The sequence below is a fragment of the Xenopus laevis genome, chromosome 1S (genome assembly GCF_017654675.1).
Source record: "Xenopus laevis strain J_2021 chromosome 1S, Xenopus_laevis_v10.1, whole genome shotgun sequence".
Lineage (NCBI taxonomy): Eukaryota > Metazoa > Chordata > Amphibia > Anura > Pipidae > Xenopus > Xenopus laevis.
Genome location: NC_054372.1, coordinates 121,666,027 through 121,689,593, shown reverse-complemented (window position 1 = coordinate 121,689,593; position 23,567 = coordinate 121,666,027).

Here is a 23,567-nt window from a genome sequence, read left to right as displayed (position 1 = left end):
TGTAATACAATGTTAATGCCCCATAACCAGGAGCACTGTGTCTAACAACTTAAGTAGTTTACAGGATTGTTCCTGATTTTCTCTGTACTGGATTGCTGCATTCTTGGATTTCTATTCTATAGTGCCTCTAGCTCTCTTGTTTGCCCAGCTGTGCATTGGGTGAAACAATACATTTTTGCATCATCTTACTGATACTGATTTCAAATAATAGACAATTGGTGACTTCAGATTGTAATGGAATTCTACTCTTTTGCTCACTATACATAAAAAAAGACATGATTGTGTACTCTTTTTTTTTGCCAGGTACCTCTTATTTTATTTCTTAACATTGTTCTTTTGACTTTAGATTGGAAGACTTGCTAAATGTGTTATTTCTCTGTTAGAAAAAATGTTATTGAGTGCCTATGATACATTTTCCATCCTCATTAGGATATTCGTAGGTAAATCTAGTAACTAGCATTAATAATTTATGAGATGACAGACTAAATACAAATGAAATGCCTGATCTCTTTTCTTTCTACTACTGACATACTAGCACAAACCCCCCCCCCCATCCCCGGTGAACAAATCCACAGGGTGTCTACTGACATATAAATCCAAAAAAAGAAAATTACATTAAATTACAGAAATTACAGAAAATTATTCCTTTTTCTTTTATATATAAAGATGTAAAACTTAGTGTTTTATAAATATATTGATCTAAAGATTAGTAGTCTGACCTGGAATATTTTTCACCAGAGATAGAAAACGGCAGCATTTCTGTAAATGGCACCAAAGCTTTCTTGCATAATATGATGATAGAGCACAAATGTATCCTGACCTTTATCTCAGATTTCTCACCATGTCCCAGTATGTCATATTTCAATGGACCATTATACACTTTTTACTACTGACGTAAATCTTGTAGCAAGTTGTCCCGTGGCTTAGCATACAATGTTAAAATACATTTTACTACAAAATCTGAAACTCATGTATTATAATAAAGGTTACCTACTGTAGAGACTGGGGTTAAACAGCTAGTCAGAGTCATTTAGTAGCTGGAGGCAAGAAGTAGGAAGACAGGATCACCCACAGACAGCAATGGAAATATATGAGGCATGTATTTCTAGCAGTAGGAGAGGGAAGGGTTAATATCCTAGGCAGCAATAGCCAAAGAGGGCAGGAGTCAAACAAAGGCATTATCATCCGCCAGGGCTATAAGGTGCTGAGAGGTTGAGTGACTAATTTGCAGATCATTCAGAGGAAGTACACAGAGTCAATCATGTTTAGTTAGAACCAAGACAAATTCAGTACAGTCATGGGTGTCCACATACAGCGGAAGAGGGGGTGGAGAATTTGGCACCCCCTAGAATTTTTCATACTGCACAGCCCACTGCCCCAGATAGCTTGGTCTTCTTAGCTCCCTTCTTCTCAAGAAAAAAAAAATCAAGATGGCCATGTGTTGCAATGTGGAACACAGAGCCATCTTGGATTTTTTACAGCAGCCAGGCAGAGGGAGGTAGAGACATGGTGGAATCAGCAGAAAATAATAACTTTAGTATTGGTATTCTGAATGTGCAAGTGAAGATGAGGGAATGCTTTCGATCTATTCTATTATACATCTTACTGAAATGACTGGAGTTAATGGAGAATACACTGTCATTGGTCATTTCTACAGTGATTATATTAGCATGTCTGTGGTAAACACACTGATTTTACATTTCCTGTAGCAATTATACTGGCATGTCTGAGGTTAATATGCAGACTATTCATTTTCTGCACACAGCAGATTTTAATGATTTATATACTCTTCTTAAACAGCCCCCATAGTTATATAATTGTAAGTGCAAGCAAGGACAAAGTAAGGAATAGGCAAGGTCAGAACTGAATCAACAACCTAGGATGACTAGGTTTTGGGAGATTGAAGCTGGTTGGAGTCCATATGCTGGGTAACATAGTAACATAGTAACATAGTAACATAGTAAGTAAGGTTGAAAAAAGACACATGTCCATCGAGTTCAACCTTTTTTTTTTTTATTAACTACCTATCTGCCAGTTGATCCAGAGGAAGGCAAAAAACCCATCTGAAGCCTCTCCAATTTGCCTTAGAGGGGGAAAAATTCCTTCCTGACTCCAAAATGGCAATCGGACTAGTCCCTGGATCAACTTGGACTATGAGCTATTTCCCATAACCCTGTATTCCCGTACTTGCTAAAAAGCCATCCAACCCCTTCGTAAAGCTATCTAATGTATCAGCCTGTACAACTGATTCAGGGAGAGAATTCCACATCTTCACAGCTCTCACCGTAAAAAACCCCTTCCGAATATTTAGGCGGAACCTCTTTTCTTCTAATCAGAATGGGTGACCTAGTGCCAGCTGGAAAGACCTACTGGTAAATAAAGCATTAGAGAGATTGTTATATGATCCCCTTATATATTTATACATAGTCATCATATCACATGATGGTGAAACTAGATGATGATGATCTGCTTCAAATCGGAAGTATACTAAGATACAACATGTTCAGAATTCACCAGAATAGTGGTCCAGGTGCACCAGCCCAGACCATCATCTTAAGTAAGCTGAAGTTTATTACACAACAAAACTGTGTGGATGGGCACATTCACAAAGTCCTCCAAAATGTAGAAAAGTAATTATTTTACATTTTGTTGGCCTTTATGTAGTCATTGAGTGCTCATTCGCCTATTGTTGCTGGGTATAATAGGAATTTAAGGACTGTACAAAGGCTAAAGGCACAGGACAATGCCAGGGATAAGTGCCAGACAATAGGCTAAATCCAATTCAAGGGCCTGAGATCAAGGGCAGATGGCACACACAAACAACGTCTTTGTAACTAGCAAAGGTCAAAAACAGGGAGGAAAAAGACAAAGACATGGAAGAAAGTAACTCAAGAACTAGTTAACTTACTTAATACATAATGACCAAGTCCCAAGAGCTGCAGAATTATATACCTCCTTGCTCGAAAGATTGCCTACATCTAACCCTAATAAAGTTGCAGTGAGATACAATGTAGGTAGTTTAGCAGAAAGGTTTATTAGGGTAATTTGTTAAGTTGAGCCTAGTGAGCCCTCTTGTGTCTTAGCTGCAGAATGCATTAATTAATAATTGGAAGATCCTGGGTTCTATACCGGGCAGGTCCTGACAAAGGACCCAATAATTGTTTCCATGTTGTGGGGCAGAATAAATAGGCTTCAGACATTACTAGCAAAGATATGATCTAGCCATATGATTTAGAACACAGGTCATGATACCAATTTATGACAAGGCACACAAATTACGTGATTTTTTTTCAGGAATTCCCTGATTTCTTCAATTATTTTTACTATTTATACTAGCTGGTGGTAAGTTTAAACTAACTGGACTTGCTTACTAATATTTGAAAACATTTCATCACTTATCTGAGCATCTTCTTTAGTTCTCTGCTTAGCGTTATCAAATAAGCATTTACTGAACACAATCGTTAATCTTTTTAGAAATATAATAAATGAATGTGACACAATTGTGTGCACTTTTATTTGAAGGCAAAGAAATAAACATGTGAATGCATTCCTGCCCCTCTTGGCCATAACATAAGTGTAAAAATCCCACAGGAATAATAACCCCTAGCCCCTACAATGAAAAAAAATTTTTAAACTGATAAATGTCAAAAGGGATTTTAAAAACATATTTCGAAAAACTAATATTTATAAAAAAGGCTGCAATTACTAAACCTGGGAAAGGTGGAATATGCAAAAATGAGAGTGGAGTTTTTTTTTTATTTATTATACAGTATATGGTTTAGGCACTTAAAGCACAAGCAAATTGATGCTAAGAGCTACAAATATTTTCTGTACGTCATCTTGATGGATGCAGACTTACTTATTACATATATTATTTACTTACTTATTTACTTACTTATTATTTGTATATCTCGCATCAAGTCTAAAGGCAATTTAAATTGTGAAAAGTGTTAAACCCTCTTGTAGCCATTTGTAGTCTGAGCATGAACTCACCCTATGGTCTGTGGCTAACAGGCTTTAAATCTTTTTTATACTTTACAATTTTATCGGTCATGATCACCCTGGGACCTGCTGCTAGAGGGCTTAAAATGTTTCAGAGTTAAAATCTGCTTCAGTTCAATCACTGGGTCAGTTGCAATATTGCTTTCTTGGGCGTATTGCTATAAACATGCCTGCCATCACTTTTATAAAATTTGCCTAGGCAGCTATTTGACTGCTGGGAAAGATCCATCTCACTATAGGCATATATTCTAATATAGTTGTTGACAGCAAGGTTTAAGCTGGTATGTTAGCCCCAAATTGTTTTATGCTGCTCATCAGTAGAAGTTTAGACTTCTAAACTTTTTGAAATTAAAAAAAAAAGTTTAAATGTATCTATAAAACATAAACTGTATTTTATTAAACAATTTCTGGTTAAAAATAAACAAAACAACCACTAACAATAGCTACAGTCTAGAATGTACAAACCGGGCAAACCTTGGACATTGACTTTTACTTTCCTTGACCAGAGCAGCGTCAAGTCATGAGTTTGTCAAGAAACCCTTACTGAACCATTGCACTTACCTTTCCCTGTTCTAATCATGAGATTACACACAATGGTCCAGGATAGATGTCAGATGGCCACAGCTTTATTAACACTGTAAACAAGCCAACAGGTTAGATAACAATTGAATAAACAATGACACTACTGCTCCACTCCACTGGAGTGAATGGGCCCCCTTGCCATGCCAGCCACCCAGCTGCACTGCCCTAGGGTGGGCAAGTGTATAGCAGAATAGGCCTCACTTCAAATGCCTACCTCCTGGGACCATTACCCTAGGAGTTTAAAACACACACCATAAACACCAGGGGTACTTGCCCCTTCCCCACTCTGGTAAGCATTCCCCGCCAAACCCCCATGCTGTGACTTAACGGAAACCCCATTATATGAAGTCAAAGCTTCCAAAGATCACCAAATCCCTTACCCCCTCAACAAATCATGGGCAGGTGGGAGCAATACTGCTCACCGCTGACAATGTAGACAGATGGGTCTTGCCACGGTCAACTGGCAACCAAGGTACTCCTTCCCTCCTCCTTCCTCCCTATGGCCATAGTCTGATCCTTCCACCTCCTCCTTCCTAGCCCTGTCTGGGCTCCCCTCCTTTAACCCTTTGGGTTCGGGTAGCAAAATTTTTATACAATATGTCTTCCATTTAAATTTGTCTGGTTACCACAAAAAATTGTCCATGCCCCCCTTGGTTTGCCCTTGAATTGCTTCCAACTTTATAAATTTCACATTATTAACCACATTGAATGAAGTGGTTTGGAAGGTTACATTAATTTATGTATGTTACCATTTGTGTTAATAGTGGGAAGGCAGCCTTCAAATTAATATATGATATTTCATATAGATTTTGAACAGATTTTGTCATAGAGGAAGTAAAATCACACTTTTGATTTAAAACAAGGGGACTAAGCATAATTCAGATGGTCCCTAACTGCTGGACAGGGAAACAATCATACTTATAAACAACAAGGGGAGCCCCCGCCTTACTGCCCAGCCACGCAGAACTAAACTCTGTAGAGCAGTCGGCAACTTTGTATTGGATTTTATATTTGCCTTTATATCCCCTTTACTGTTTCCAACTCCAGCTGCAGGGACAAAGATTATGGAGCCAGATTTAAACAGATAGACTGGGATTCTATTTGGAAGATTATTTTGCAATACTGATTCTGCAGATTTGGAGAAAGTTTGTATTAAACAATACAAAAAATACAAAATCCACATTAGATTACATGGAACACAGGACCCAGTGCAGTCTGTATATTCTGATTATTAATCATTATTGCTGTAATGGCTTCTGGCAGATATTATTTGACTTGTGCTGTTTTGATACTTTATGACGATCCCTTAAAAGCCCAGACCACACTGAGCATGTGCACAGTCTTGGTCTTGCAGAGATGTATAACAAAGTTACAAGATGGTGACCCCCTGTGAACAACTTTGAAAGCATAAATCATTTAGATTAGGCTTGTGGTGCAGTAAGTTCATGTTTATGTTTAGTATACAAAATACAGAATTTCTAGCCTTATTCTACCTTTACTACTTTACTTCCCCTTTAAAGTTACAAGAGGTGGCTTTTTGCCGCCCCTTGCTTGCTGCCGCCTGAGGCAAAGTTCTCACCTTGTCTCATGGTAGGAGCAGCTCTAAATAAGTTAAAGGTATGGGATCCGTTATCCGGAAAACCATTATCCAGAAAGCTCAGAATTATAGAGAACCTTTCTCCCATAGACTCCAATATAATCAAATAATCCCAAATTTTGTAAATGATTTCCTTTTTCTCTGTAATAATAAAACAGTACCTTGTGCTTGATCCCCACCAAAACATAATTCAATTCATAATTTTAAGCAAAACCTGCTTATTGGGTTTATCTAATGTTTACCTAGTGGACATAAGGTGTGAAAATCCAAATTAGGAAAGATTTGTTATCCAGATATTTCCTAGGTCCTGAGCGTTCTGGATAATCGGTCCCATACCTGTACAGTGAGAATTTTTTTTTTCAGCTGAATTTCTTTTCTTTTTATAAGTGAATTGTGAAAAGTGAAAATATTGCAAATATCACTGAATTTCAATATTTCGATATAAACTAACCTATTCCGCAAACAAACTCTAGGCCAGAGAAATATACACACATAGAGAATTTCCCCAAACAAAGTGGATGCTTATTTCTCTATAAGTAGTTGTATACTTAGAATTTTTAAATAAAAATATAAATATATACAGTATATTTTTGAAAACCTCAGATATTTGCTGGTATGGCATTTTTTACTAGTAGTGTGGTACTTCTATTTCATTAAATACTAGTTAAAGCTGCATCCTTACATCGATCATAGTTTAACTGCTTCATCTAAAGACCAAAGTAAACAAACAAAAATGTGAAGAACTGCTGTGGATGATTTCCATGTGCATCTGAAGTGTGACATCCTTTCAGTTTGGAAAAAGAGATACGTTTTCAAAGTACATAGAAGCCACCAGTGAATGGGTTCAGCTGGGGATGGCACATTTTACCTAATGGTTATAACAACTAAATTCAGTTTTGATATATTAGGCAATACAATAGGATATTCCTACACTGTGCCATTTTGGTTGTTAAAGCTGCACAGATTTTTCAATCCAATTGTGTAGACAACAATTTATTCTTAAATGGCTGCTTAGCTTAAAGTTAATGAAAAACACTTCACACTGGGTCGTGGGATCTAGGCGGCTTTTCAAATTACCTGAAAATGTTCTTTTGGAAAGTGCAATGATAAATGTATAGTACACTCTTTTTAGAAACAGGTTTGTAGTTATATTTTCACTTTTGTTTTTACTTAAATCTAAGTACATTGTCAACGGTACTTTAGAACAGCCTGTTCACTTTATATCCAAGTGGAATTGCACATTTGGGTATTTGAGCATGTGATGTGATGCAGTTTTCATATTGTTGCCAAACCATGTCTGGATCTTCACCTTGGCCTGAAATTAGAGTTTCTGAAACTTTGCTGCTTGCCTTAGATTTTCTCCAGCTGTTAATAGTGCTTTTGCCACTCTTCAACAGAGTACTACCTTATATTGCTAATAACTAAGGTCATATGTACCACAAATAGATGTCTCGAAAGGCTAGGTGTACATTGGTGATGTGCGGGCAGGGTTGGACTGGGCCAGAAAAAAAGCGGTCGGGCCTTGGCCGCCGACCCAGGTCCGCTTCTTGTTCTTCACCGATTGAAGGGGCAGCGGTGTCACTTTGTGGTGGGGTTGGTGGCACTTAGGGCTGGGGTACCCCCAAGTGGCAGCCCCAGTGGGTCCCAGACACCCCTGTCTGACACTGTGTGCTATTCTAATCTTAAGTGCCCAGCTCTGACCTGCTTATAAATAAAAAAAAAAGGCTGCCAGAAACAAACGCTGGCACCGAAAGGTCAAGGAGAATGGAAAGAAGAGCTCAACCTGAACCTGCCTGCAACCTGTATAAAGTATGAGGAAGTTGGCCCAATCCAGCCTGACCCATGGGTTTCTGGCTGGTCTGTACATCACTAGTAGTGATGGGCAAATTTCTCCCAGAAAAATCGTGAAATCGGAAAGTTTCACGAAAAAATCTTGAAATTCCGTCATTTTCACGAAAAAATCACAAAATACGGAAATTGACGCCTGCGTCCAAGCTGACACTGGTGTTAAAGTCAATGGGCGTCCAAAAAATTTTGACACCGGCGCCGAAACGCAGAAAATTTGCATCGAATTCGTGCCAGCCGAATTTATTTGCCCATCACTAATCACTAGTGTAAATGACCTGGAAGTACATTGCTTAACCAAATTTTCAGAGTTGATACGTGTTAGATCTCCTGATCAGGAATCTAATCTAAGGGTAATGAACGCTGATTTCAAACACCCCCCCCCAAGTAGGTTATATTAGCCTAAAATACAGTAAACTATGAACATTTTGGCTAAACGTAAGCATGAAGTAGCACAACTGGTAGCTTTATGATGGTCAGGAATGGAACATGGTTTTGAGTTTCAGCGTGCCATTTTATTTTATTGAGTAAGTATTTGTACAATAAAAAGAACTTAAAAATGCATTTGTTTGTAGGTTTTACTCCCCCTTTGAAAAGAGCATTGTTGCTATGTAATATATACAAAAACTTCGTTCATGAAACACATTTGTTTTGTTTCATGTATTACCTATTTACAATAAGTTTGAGAAATTACTTTTTTTTTATCATGGATTGCAATCTAATAAAAATTCAGTGAATGTGAATGCATTCCAGTTCAATCTAAGATTACTGAGAATCACAACTCATTTTCTTGGTTATATACAGGAACTGCAGAAAGCTATATGAGGGGTATAAAGCATGAAAGCACCTCATTATATTTTAAAGAAGGTCACATAGATAAAAGAAAGACAAAACCTTTTTTCTTATTTCCATGCTCTGTGGCTGGATATTGTTCAATTTATCTACAATTAAAGCTGTGTGTAAAACTGGAATAAAAGGCCAACGTTACCAATTAGAAATGTAGATTATTAACACCCTACTTTAAATGAGGAGTTCTTAAGATACTCTGTGCCCATTTCAGCAGGCTTTATAGTTAGTGTAAATTTTTATAAAGCATATTTGGTAATTAGCGATGAGTGAAATTTTTTTTTAGACTCCAATGAGTGAAAAAAAATTTGCGTGGCAAAACAAATTGTTGCCCATAGCATTCAATGCATTTGGCCAATTTTTTGCACATTATTTTGCAAAGTGATGATTTTGTTATATTAATTAATAATCTCTAAAAGAATGTTTTATCACATATTTATGTATATATTTTTCTCTTGAATGATGAGCTGCCTGATAGCTTTTGATAGGCAAAACTGTTAACCAGTGATGTAACAGGAGCGCCAGTTCAGAATCTTCACCTGGATCACTGAGCTGCCAGACTGAGACACTCCAGACACAAACATTAAACTTTAACTTTACATTTTTGGAAAACGGTAAAAGATGCAAAGTTATTGAATAAAGTCTATGTTTCTGGTGAACAATCTGAAAACAAATGAACTGGAAAAACTGTTTGACATGGAACATGTCAAAGAGTGTTTTCCATTTAACATGAAAGTTAAGATACTGACAGTTGGCAATATGCACTGCCTGCAGACTGACTGTATACTGTACGCTACTAGCCCATTGTAGATGCTTTGTGGGTGAAGGGGTTGGTGATGCATGTGGAATGAAGGGGTAGACCGAATCGATTGCGGTTAAGTTTCAGTATTGTGCCTTAGGTATACAGTAGTAGAACATACCGGTCAGGCAGGCGGGTTACGCCTTTTTAAAGGAGCGCATCTATACCAAGGACCTCCTGCCTTTAGTCATTCCGACCCCCTGCTCTTTACCTCTACTTTAATTCACTTTCCGTGCACCTACGTTTTAAGAAAGGATTGAAAGTTATGTTTTAATTGATTGATTGCTTTTTTCCCCGATCCTGTTTTCAAAAACTGTATATATTTTTTACCCCACAATCAGGTTTTTCCAAAAGATAAAAAGCTTGCCAGGTTTTAGGAGGCTGTCACTGAACTTTTTCCCACTACACTATCAAAATTGCACAAATGACTTAGAAATGCATGGAAAACTGTGATTTGTGTTTTGTGATTGATTTGAGCTGTTATGAAGCATTATATTATGCAGTATCTAACTGGTATGCCAGGGGCTCACCAGAAACTTTAGACCATGGACCCATTCTCCAAACTATTTTATCTCCACTCCTCACTAATCTTTTTAGTTTTCCTGGTCTCTTCTTTTTACAAACGTTGCACTAAACTTCCGCATTAGACGTGCAAGGTGTTCCTTGCTTGCATCAGCTCTGTGTGCCTTTGGATTTTTTTGCTTCTAGAGTGGATTTGGGGTTGCTGAACTTCTACCATTGTGCACGAGACATCATTGTATGAATCTTCATCACGGGTGCGTGAGAGCCAGATTTCTATTGTATAGAAGTATGAAAAATCGATGAAAGAACAGGGCTGCCCAGCACTCAAAATGGATCCAAAGGACCAGAAAAGTTTTAATTTAAAAAAGATATCTTTATTTTACAAAGTTAAAAATGTATACTTGCATCTCCATCCGCCCTACGCATTTCGTACCCCCCATGATTAAGTACCCTGGGGGGTACGAAACGCGCAGGGCGGATGGAGATGCAAGTATACATTTTTGGAGATTTTTTCTGGCGTGCCGCTCTCTAAAGCTGGGGGTCTGGGGCTGGTGCACCTGGACCACATCTACTACTCAGTGAGATATATACAATATATTCTGGGGCACCTTGTCTCTCTAAACATTGGAATAGAAGTATGAAAGCCAACTGACACCTGTGCCCACCTGGAGTTTTCCTGGTATTCTGGTGGGCCAGTCTGACACTGATAACCTGCTTAAAACATCTGGATACATGCAACTTTAACTGTCTTGTGGTTTGACCTTATGTTTAATACCCCCACTGTTTCATCATTTCATCATGCCTTACATATGCCTGTAATGCTTTATGTATCATATACAATATACCAATATCATTAGAGCTGTTAGGAAATCAAAGCAGGGCTCCTATTTATCGCACTAGTATCAAGTTAATGTCTGCTATTGGGATTCCCACATGAAGCAAAACAAATAACTACAAGAGAACATAGAATAAGTAGACGTGATTTCAAAATTCAATTGCACTTCCATCAACTTGTTTGTTGCATGTTTAACTTAACAAGCTTGTTCCAACTTAAAGGAACAGAAACACCGAAAAAAATGCACTTTAATATAATTAAAATATAATGTACTGCTGCCCTGCATTTGTAAAAGTTCTGTGTTTGCTTCAAAAAAACTACTATAGTTTATATAAATAGGCTGCTGTGTAGCCATGGGAAGGGAAAAGGGAAGAAGAAAAGGCACAGGATACTTAGCAGATAACAGATACCATAGGACACAATGGTATTCTGCAGAATGCATCTGTTATCTGCTATTTAACCTGAGCCTTGAATGACTGCCCCCCATGGCTACACAGCACCTTGTTTATATAAACCATAATTGTGTTTCTGAAGGAAACATGCCATTTTTACCAGTGCAGGGAAACAGTACATTATATTTAATTACATTAAAGCGCTTTTATTTTTTGGTGTTACTATTAGGATCTAATTGCCCAGAGGCGTAAAACAAAAATAAGAAAATCAGAAACATACACACACATGCAAATAGAAATATATATTTATCACTTTTTTGAGCATTTGTTATAAGGGAAATATAGATAACATGTTTGTTACATACATGCCTTTAGGTTCTAAAAGAGAACTGACCAGTAAGTAGTGCTCTCTAAGGCTAAACATATTTCCCAGCTGGTTATCTGTGGAAAAATTAAATACATTACACTGCACCAGAGCATGAAATGCCCACCGGCCTTCCTTAAACCATAGCTCCTTAAAGTAGATCTGTCACCCAGACATACAAAGCTGTATAATAATAGTCCTTATCAAACTAAACATGAACCCCAAATTTTTAACAATTTAACAGATAAAATGTGTTCAAAACTCTCAGCTGTTAATCATAATTTGCCTACCCCTCCTTTGTGCCTTAATCATAGAGTTGGAGCAACTTTGCATTCTGCACTTCCTAGATGTCACTGCTCTCCTCATATTTCCCCTCCCTTTTATCATCTAATTGTGTAGCTAGTGAATGGACATGGCTATCAGGTCCCCCATTCTGTCACACAAACAAGACTTTGGCATGATGCAAAACTTGCCTCAATAACAGTGTCCACAAAATGGCACCTGCCTGTTTGCTGTGATTTTGAATTCCAAAACTAAAAAGATTTAAAAAAATTTTATAGTGTAAGTAAAGTTTTTTTTCTAGAATAACATCATAGAAAAGGATTTGGAGTTATTTTTTAAGGGTGACAGGTCCCCTTTACAAATCCTACTCATATTACTTTTATCCAAAAAGCAAATAGTAGCAGAAAGTTTATATGGTAAATGACTGACTTGCACTATAGCTCTAATTATATAATTTCAGACTAAAAAAAGAACCCTCTAAGTAATATAAAAAAAAGAAACTTGCAATTGACAACGTCTCCATGGCCTCCACATATAAATTTTGTGTAGAATGTTTTGAAGCTTTTACAGCAACAAGCCTGTTTGTAGCTATTGAGAAGAATCCTTTTAAATTAATCCATTTGTTGCTGTGGAAGCAACAAGATCATGCAGTGGTGCATTCATCAATTTGCATAACAAAGCTCTTTTGAATAAAATGACATTTCTAAATGATGACTAAAATGTCACTAATAAACAGAAGAATGAATAACATCAGTAACCCTGCTGCATTTTACTTTAAACATAATGAATATATACCCAAAACAGGGGCAGCTATTTCTTGTACTACACAGGACAATATCTTTAACAAAAGCTTCAGCTGAGGGTAGGGATGGTTTACATATACTGGGGGGCTTTTCAGTGGACCGCTAATGTGTTCCTGTATAAACCTGAAGTAAAAGGGGACTTTACTTTTTATATCGGATGTTGTCTTCTTAAGTGCAAAAAATTATAATAACCATAGATACAGGCAAGGTGTATTTCCACAATTTGGATCTCCGTACCTTAAGTCTGCCATAAATTATTTAAATGTTAAATAAACCCAATAGGTTTGTTTTGCCGATATGAATATTCATGTAGCTTAGTGACCATCAAGTACAAGGTACTATTTTATTATTACAGAGATAAAGGAAATACTCTTAAAATGAACTTAATGGGCGATGGCCTTCCAGTGATTCCAATCTTTCAGTTAATGGGTTACCACCACCTTGTCTACTCCAAGAACACCACTATTTTCCTGGGATAATGACTGTTTAATGCAAAAGTGCAGTTTCGGTGCAAAGAAAAATAGGCTATTGATTTTTCTGGCACATCTTATTTTTACTATGTGAAAGGCTTTGCAATATACATTACAATTTAATGACTGTTATTTCTATTATACTTGGCACAAAAACTTCACAACCACTTAAAAGATACACAGAATGGATGAATAACAATATATTATGTTGTTATCCCCACCTACTTCTAGGGTGAGGCTTCTTTTTACCCATGAAACCTGCATTATTGCTGGTTAAAGGAAAACTATACCCCCCATACAATGTAGGTCTCTATAAAAACAAATTGCATAAAACAGCTTATATATAAAACCCTGCTTCATGTAAATCAACCATTTTCATAATAATATACAGTTCTTTTTAAGTAGTATGTGCCATTGGGTAATCATAAATAGAAAATTGCCATTTTAAAAAATATGGGATCCTAGGATTCACAGTGCACACAAACAAACCAAACAAAGTATACATGTTAGGTCACATGAGCCAATCAACAGACGGACTTCTGTCTTTTGCTTCCACACTTCTTCCTGATACAGTTAGAGCTGTATTTCTGGTCAGGTGATCTCTAAGACTGCACAGACCATCACAAAATGTTGGTTCAAGGCAAAAGACGTAAAAGGGATATGTTTACTTAAATGTATATAACAGTTTGGTAAGATTCTTTTATAAGCCACTAAATATTATATAAACTATCTATTGCTTAAGTATTCATTTTGGGTGTATATTTTTCTTTAAAAAATATACTATATACTAATAAGTATTACTAGTGGAATGTCAAGGAATGTATTTTATTATACTGACTGTATTATCATTAAACTTCATATAATCTTGCCTAGAGATAATAATGTGAGAAGTTTCATAGAGATATCAGAGACTCTGAGTCTGTGGAAACAAAGAATAATCAGGGAACACTCTATTAAAAGAGCTCAGTGAAGCCTTGCCACCAGCACAAATAATGTCTTTTCATTTGCCTATAAGGAAATATCATAAAGTCTGAACTATTTTTGAAGGGATACTGTCATGGGAAAGCATATTTTTTTCAAAGCACATTAGTCAATAATGCTGTTCCAGCAGACTTCTGCACTGAGATCCATTATTCAAAAGAGCAAATGGATTTTTTTTAATATTTAATTTTGAAATCTAACATGAGGCTAGACATATTGGCAGTTTCCCAGGTGCCCCGAGTCATGTGACTTTTGCTCTGATAAAGTTCAGTCACTCTTTACTGCTGTACTGCATGCAGTCCATCAGCAGAACAATGGGAATGTATCCAAAAAGCAGCCACCTGAACAGCACTCAATTGTAAAAATCCATGTCCCACTGAGACATCTTCAGTTACATTGAGTAGGAGAAACAATAACCTGTTAGAAAGCAGTTCCATAATGCAGCACTGGCTCTTTCTAAAAGCACATGACCAGGCAAAATTACCTGAGATGGCTGCCTACACACCAATATTACAACTAAAAAAACACTTGTTGGGTTAGGAATAGAATTTTACATGGTAGAGGGAATTATCTGCAGTGTAAACAGTGTAATTTAGACATAGAAACTACATCATAAAAATCATGACAGAATCCCTTTAAAGAAGGAATTCTTTATGAAATTTCTTATATATTTTTATAGATGTTGCTTAGCTGCACAAACATATTGGAGTAATTATATTGTGTTGTGGCGCTGCACATGACGAATTCCTGCTTAAAAGGATAATTGTATTTTTGTGGGTTCCATACCATGGGGTATTATTTTTATTATGATAATTTTTTTATATTTCAAGCAATTTAGATGCTTTTAAAATGCTTATGTAAAAATGTTACCATTTGTAATGATTTTTACGGCTTTCGATAAAAACTTTTGATATGGCAAAGACATTGCAAAAAGCATTGTTTTTCTAAGGGAGGTTACATAGCAGGTTTGTGGAAAAGGAGTGGGCAAATAGTATAAATAATATAAATGTAATCAGTTTAAGTAGCATTTACCATTCCCATCCAATTTGTATTTTGATACCAATTACTATTTTGTCTTCCTTTGATGTCAACTGAAAACCTCCCCGTGAACATAAATGCAGTTCTATCTTCAAAGTTAATAATAGAGGCCATAATGTAGAAGGTGCAATAAAGGATTCCAGAAAAAACTAGTCAGAAATGCAGCATAAGAGAGGTTAAGGCAAGACAAAAGTTCAATAAATGTATAACCCCTTGTCCCCCTCCTCCGGCCTTGCATTTGGTGAAAACATTTGCATTTAGTGAACCCTTTATTCTACATACTCCGGTTTTATATAAATTATTTTCTGGTCCCATAAAAAACGTAAAATGGGTGTTCTACTGTACAATCATTATGTGGGTCTAAGCAATGATTGACATGATTTACATATAGTCTGAGAAATATTTGCGCCTTTTGAATCAGTTTCCATTATAAGCTATCTTGTTGCATTATTTGATTTGACCTTGGTTGTCATTAATTATACCAATATTTATGTTCCATTTATTTTCATCTCTGATTTGCCCTTATGTATTCTATTTAGTTCAAAATCTTGAACTTTAACTGTTGTGGACTTTGCTCAGAACATAATGCTTTTGTTGAAGCTAGTCACCTGTAATGTGCAATTTATTACACAAAGTTGATTTGTTGTGTAATTTATTATTATTGTAATATTAGTTTATATTAGCCCTCTGGTGGGGAATTTTTTGTAATACTGAGGCTCAGTAGAGGACTGATAATGACAAAAGGATAGTTTTATCATATGGTTTTATACCATAGGTAGAGCTAGAGTTTGACTGTTAAATATGTGTGTTCTATTTTGGATTTCAGGTCATTGTTTACATGGTTAGGGCTGCAGTCTCTCTCAGACCCATTTCTCCATTTAAATTAGATTAGACTTTGCAAACAAAGTAACTCAAGGCTTTATTCAATGTACAGCACCACAGGGTTGATGTACTCAAATCACACGAGGTAGTACTAACAAATAGCAGGTACAATCACAGGTGTAGCAAATACAGCACAAAATGGCACCACTGAAGGAATAGCAGGGGGAGTTGAAGTAGACACCTTCCAGGTTGTCAGTACCTCAGGTGGTCTGTATCCCTACAGTAGACATGGAACAGGGATAGAACAATAACCTGTTTCCCTTGTCAGTACTGAGGTCCCTTCACTACAGACAAGCAGGGCCTAGGGGAGAGCTACTCCCTTCTAATCATACTTGCTGGAGCTGAAATGCTGCTCTTGCTAACTAATGCTCACTGGCTCACTCCTCCTAGAGAGCGATATAACAGTGGCTATCCTACACACTAGCTAACCTTGTTCACTGGGTCCTTGTCCCCTGACTTTCTCTAAGGGGGTTTGTCCCTTTACGGCTTAACACTTCTGGGGCCTTGTTGGCTTCAGGCTCAATGGACATCCATCCATATCAACTGCTGCAGACCAAAGATGAAGGACCTCCCCCTGCCAAGCACTATGTTACAATAAGACAGGATATGGTCTTCATCCTACAGACTGGGTATGCAAAATAAGTGGAAATGGTTACATTGGTTTTAAACCAGCAGCAAGGAAACTAGGTGCTGGTAGGGAATGACGCCATAGGGGCCATGTTCCTATGGGTCCCTACATTAACCTTTTTTATCATATATATATATATATATATATATATATATATATATATATATATATATATATATATATATATATATATATATATATATATATATATATATATATATATATATATATATATTTCCTCTTTATGTCCCTTTTCTTATTATCCAATGTCCATTAGTAAATGTACATAATGATAGTCTATTATATAGTTTTTCCTCTATTATACAAATTCTGGGCCATACAAATTCAGCTATGTTATTTCTATTCTGCTTATCCAGGAGATATTCTAAGAAATGCAGAAAAACAGCCCAGAACTAAAGGGTAATAGGAATACATAAAAATATTTATGTTTCTTTTACACAACATATATCTTGCAGTTTTAAGCACCACAACTATCTTTTTTATTTTATTGTTGTTGCAAAAAACCTTTATTACTTGCAAGTTGCAATTGTAGTTTTCACCATAGTTTACTATTCTACTTTATTATGTCATATTGGTTATTCTGCTGTGTGGAGGTCAAAAATACAATAAAATACAATAGTTTTATGAGGAAATATATAGGATTCAAGATGTTTATAAAACAAATGTTTTCAGTGTTGTAGTCATCGAGACATTCAGTTTAGTTTCTCTTGGTGACTTTAAGTGGGTTATTTATTATCAATTTTTTCTGGTTGGACTTTCTTAGAAAAAATAAACAAATTTGTCCTGATTTATTAAACTTTGATGGAGTTAAAAGTCTTATGTTGAAGAGCTGTTTTGATTTTACTTTTTCTGGTCGCTTTTACCTATAGGAAAGCTAGAGTTTCCAATGTGTTTTATTTCTTTTAAATTGAGCATAATTTTGGATTCAATAACATTTATGATAAAAAAAAGAAAAAAGTCTATAGATATATGAGATGGCTATTATTTTCTGTGATGACTTTGGTCTTGGTTATTCTGATTAACTAATTTTTTGTATTGTTCCTTTTATGCCTTATAAATATGCATTTTCTTAATAGACCTGAATATGTGAAAAAGTAATCTAGAAAATCTGCTCCCTTTCTAATAAAATTCTGTATTCTACACACTAATTTGTAATTTCTAATACAGACGGAGAAGCATATTCACAGGGCTATTATGAGCAAGGCAACAGTGTACTGTGTAATGTTAAAGACATTAGAAAATATTCTTTCCCCATAACGGAAAAAAAATAGTATTTCCTACTGTAATTGGATCTTAAATTGTACTCTTATTGATATGCAGGAAAGAAAATAGAACAACGTTATTTAGTATATTACTTCTCTTAGGGGGTTATTTATCAAGGTCCGAATTTAACTCAATATCGGCTGCTACAAACTCCGATCTAACCCGCTCGGGTTTTCCACGCTTATTTATTATTACATTTTCCCTGAAAATTACCTTTGCGGGAAAAGCTCAGAATTCCACAAATTTTTTCGTGAATTTTCCCCGAAAACTCCGGAAACATTGTGAAATTGCCCGAAACCCCGACACAACCAAAAATCAATGGGACTGTTCCCATTGACCGTTATGCAACCTCGACAGGTTTGAGATGCCGTGGTTTTATATTCTGACTTTTTAGCCCTCGAGGTTTAATAAATTCCGAAAAACTTGTGATTTTTTTTAAAGTCTATTATAACACAAAAAATCACAAATCTTCCGGATTTCGGGGAATTTCAGGCATTCGGAGCTTAGTAAATAACCCCCTTTCAGTAAACTGTAAGGTTATGGCAAGTTTTGGCAAGTTTTAGTTCATAAAGTGAGAATTTTCCTTTTTCTGGTATTGCAGTTTATGGCCATGATGTCAGAAGTTTACCATTTATTGGTCTGGAACATAGTATTTGAACTGACTGCAGGATAGATTACAAAGAGTTGAGGTAAATAGAACATTTACTAATTGGATCAGTGTTTTTAGTGAAGTACCAAAGGGCTCTGCCATTTGCCCTTTGCTTTATTATTTTTAATAATGAGGTGGGCATTTTAAGTGCCATCTCTATTTTTGCTGATGATAACTGTGCAAAATGCATTCATGTTGCCACTCCACTGCAGAGTAATTCAACTAACTTGGAGATCAGGACAGCAAACAGACAGATGAGGTTCAATGTAGATAATTGTATGGTTATGCATTTTGGTAGAAATGCAGGTAGTATGTTTTGTGTATTCTTACTTGAGAAGGATTTGGATATTTTTGTTGATTACAAAGCTATTCAGAGTAACTCAGTGGCCACTACAGCAAAATATAAATTACTGTCTTGAATTTATAAAGGGCATTAACTCTTGGGATGAAGATATTATTTTGCCTCTTTCGAGATCTCTGGTAAGGCCTCACATTAGGTATGCAGCCCCAATATTCGAGGAGGATATTAGTGAGCTGGAAAGAGTGCTAGTAAAGGAATAGAAAGAATGAAATTTAGACTGTTTTTGTTTATCTATGAATACTCTTTACAAGTACATTACAGGTCTATTAAGATCTTTCTTCCCATTGGCTAGGGCCTCACAGGGGCCAAAATCAGCTAGCTGAAATACTCTGGCTGATTTCAGCCTTACTGCAGGCAGTAGCCTTCTCTCATTTCAGCATTCAGTAACTTTGAATCGGCTTCGGCATGAACAGACTTTTTGGATTTTGGCGTAGAACCGCATGTATAAAATCTACAACTAAAGTGATCTTCAGATCTACAGTTAGTTTAGTATAGGTATAAATAGTTTATATAAGTCAGAGTATAGGTATCTCTGTATATGTATGTTATATACATATATGGTATGATAAATGTTCGGATATATGGCTATGAAGCTATGGTTGTATGTGTAGTTAAATCAGTGCTCCTAGATGAGAGAGAGAGAAATTTCCAGAAAAATAAGTTTCTAGGGCATTTCACAATGATGACTGGAACTTTTGCAATTACCAGTCCTGACTTGAGTATAAGCTTTTTGTTTTATAAAAGGGGCCCATTTGGAAGCTTCCTATCAAAAGAAGACCAGTCTCCAAACACATTATCAAAGATTTGAAAAAATGTGTGCTTTGTGCCATGACTTGGCATGATTAAACATCTGCTAATCAACTCCTAGCCTTGGCAGAATTATACATTAAACCTGTGACATAGACATATTGTTTATGGCTCCAGATACAAGACAATCAAATACTGGTATTTAACTTCAACAACATTGGTTTTCTTGGTGGATATTCTGATTTCCAAAATAGGTGCAAAATGGCAGAAATGCAGTTGCCAGTAATTACAAATTAGCAATTAACTTTGAATGGCCTGATACAAGTTTGAAAATTAAAGACCATATTTGTTGCTATTGGCTTCTGAACTTTGCAAGTCCCTCCAGCTGTGATGCACCACTTTTTTTGTCTTGGATAGATAAAACAAAATTGTACCCTGACCAAAACAACCATTTGGTGAAAAATGAATGCCACATTTTAAAACTATAAATAAGACCTAAGCAACAAGACCAACATCTGCTGAAAGACCAAACTGGAAATCTGCTGACGAGAAAGCTAAATAGCTGAAAAACCACAAAAAATAAGAAATGTAATTGCAATTTTTTTTCTGAATATCAACGCCTACATTGTAATAAAAGTTCATACTTTAAAAGAGCTAGTTATATTATTTGTAAAGATATATTTTATACCACCTTGGGTCTGACCTATACCATTCAAGATTTCAGGTGCATACACAAGGGGTAGGCATATATGGATGGTGTATGGTTCACTAATTGTGCCCCATGAATAAATCAGCCTTTATACATTTAATTTTATTAGTCAGTTTTGTTTCATCCAGCATATATTTTATATATTAACATATATATTTATGTTCAATTTTGTAAAGTAAAGTTATAGGAAGTTTGTTTTATAATCAAGGATAAATCTCTGCCATAATGAAATATATGTTTTTAGCAGCTTCTTGCTAAACGTAGACTTTTTTTAGTTAATCTTATAACTAAATCTATTAGTGATGCTTTCAGCCCAACTTAACCTACATTCTATGCATTATTTTAAACACATTTGAAACTGTCAGGTTATCAGATACCTTGACAGGGCTGATGAATGAGGGACTGACTCTGCTACAATTCTTATAAAAAGATACAGTGCCTGAGGATGAGAACAGGGCAGAGTTTTATGTAGAAGTGACAAATTGAATATCAGCAAACTCAGGCCCTTACATATACAACATAATGTATCTCATTTAAAAAGACACAGACATCTCAATATGCTGTGCCTAATGTACTGGTGATTATTTAAATACCCCTTACCATTTTAGCTTTAGTGGACTTTTGCAGCTAATTTGCAGTTTGGGGGTGGTTATTCATGACTACAGACAATGTAAAGGAACATGTGCTTTAATGCACAGGGCAGCAAATTGAATTATTATGTTTGTTGTGCAAAGCTGCTTAAGCTGCACACAAGATATTAACCTCCTACTGCTCTTTGAGTTAACATAGACAAAGGCCAGCCTTCCAATGCCGAGAAATGAGAGAGAGAGTTTGCATTGTGAACTATTCAATTATCCATTAAAAGCAAAGCCGTTAATGATCAATTGCACCTGGGATTTCATATTTTAACAGGGAGTAGATATAGCTACCATACCAATTGCAAAATAATATTATAAGGTAATTAACAAGTCTTAATAATCAATGTTGTCATTTTGATATGTAGAACTGGTAATAGAGTAACACCAGCAAACTGGATAGTAAATTGACCAACTTGGCTTATCTGCACTAACCTTAGTTCTGATAGCTTACTCACAGGAAAGCAATGGTAATAAACTAGTTGTTAAATGAGTTGTTCATCAGTGTGAAAAACACGTAACACTTGCATGTGGTCCCGGTGATCAGTAGCTTTACTCTGTACCTTTAAGCTGGAGTCAGTGTGCTCCTGTAAGCAGCACTGACAGGCACAGAGAATTCTGCATAGAAAAACAAGAGCAACTTAGTCATCAATCAGGGGCAACTCAAAAGAGGGCTTTTGTATTTTGGGCAAAACATATGGCATTTTCCACCTTGCCCCCATTTTAAATGCACCCTCCTCTGATAAGAACGCTGCCAGCAGGTCTTCTTTGGCCATTCGCATGTTTACTTACATTTTAAACACATTGTATAGCTTTGCGCATCACTGCATCCCTTGTAAATTGTAGTATTGTCTAGGGAACACCCACAATCTTGTGGGGAAGGGTACATTCCCAAGTTAGTTAGAAAAGAATGCTCCCCTCCACATTTAAGCTTTTACATTTTCATCTACAGTAGAAATCCCATTTATGTTTTTCAGGGGACCAGAAAAAATTTATGTAAAATCCAGGAAAATCTAAATCAGGGAAATATATTATGCATAATATATAGGTGGGACCACAAAACAACAATATAAAATGAGGGAAAACTTAAAATCAGGGGATGTAAAATGGGGGTTCAGTTGGAAAACTTGAACATCTTAAAAGAATGGCTGGTGCACCCCCATTGCATATAGTATCACTTCTGTGATTTTACTCTGCAAAAACTAAGGGGGTTATTTACTAAGCTCCGAATACCCGAAATTCCCCGAAATCCGAAAAATTCGTGATTTTTTTTTAATAAAATCGGACTTTTAAAAAAATCATGAATTTTTCTGAATTTATTAAACCCAGAGGGCTAAAAAGCCCGAATATAAAAACACGGCATCTCAAACCTGTCGAGGTTGCATAAAAGTCAATGGGAACAGTCCCATTGATTTTTGGTTGTGTCGGGGGTTTTGGGCAATTTCACTATGTTTTCGGAGCTTTCGGGTGAAAACTCAGAAACATTCGGAGATTTCGGGGGAAAATTCATGAAAAAATAGTGAAAATCTGAGCTTTTCCCGCAAAGCAAATTTTCTGGAAAATGTAATAATAAATAAGTTAGATCGGAGTTTGTAGCAGCCGATATTGAGATAAATTCGAACCATGATAAATAACCCCCTAAATATCAGAGATACCAGTCAAGTCCCATAAGGAACCAGTTTTAATTACTTGTCCCATCTAGCTGCAGATTGGGTTTTTTGCCATCCTCTGGATCAATTTATTTGTAGCTAGATAACTAGGAAGGTAGGTAGGGATTATGTGTGAATGAATGCTGAATGAAACTCGTGGCCGCCATTACAAATCTCTCATCCCCGTACAAGCTGACAATAGAAATATATAGAGCTGTATCAGTGAGTGAATGTTAGGGTTGACAATGAGTTAAACTAAATTTGTGTGGATTGATGGGCTTAAGAGTTTATATGCTAGGGTCACAGGGAGCCTAGATTGTGGGGTTAATGGAGAAGTTTCAGGACAAAGACAACACTGCTTAAGGAGAGGTTAGAGAGGAAGGTGGTGGTGGAGAAACATCAGGGAAAAATTAAGACTTGACAGAAAGATGCAGGAGGCACATCATAAGAGTAGTGTAGGGTAAGGTCAGAGAATGGGGAGATTTATAGAGAATTAGCAGGTGGTTAATACAGAAGAGTGGAGAAAGACCATTAATAAAGTCAGTTATCATTGAATAATTGTCCCCCCACAATTGTGGTGAAGACTATTAGAACCAGTACTGCTATAGGGGAAAATAAATTTTTTACCCCAAAAACCCCTGTGCTATTCCACTAACATGAGGAGC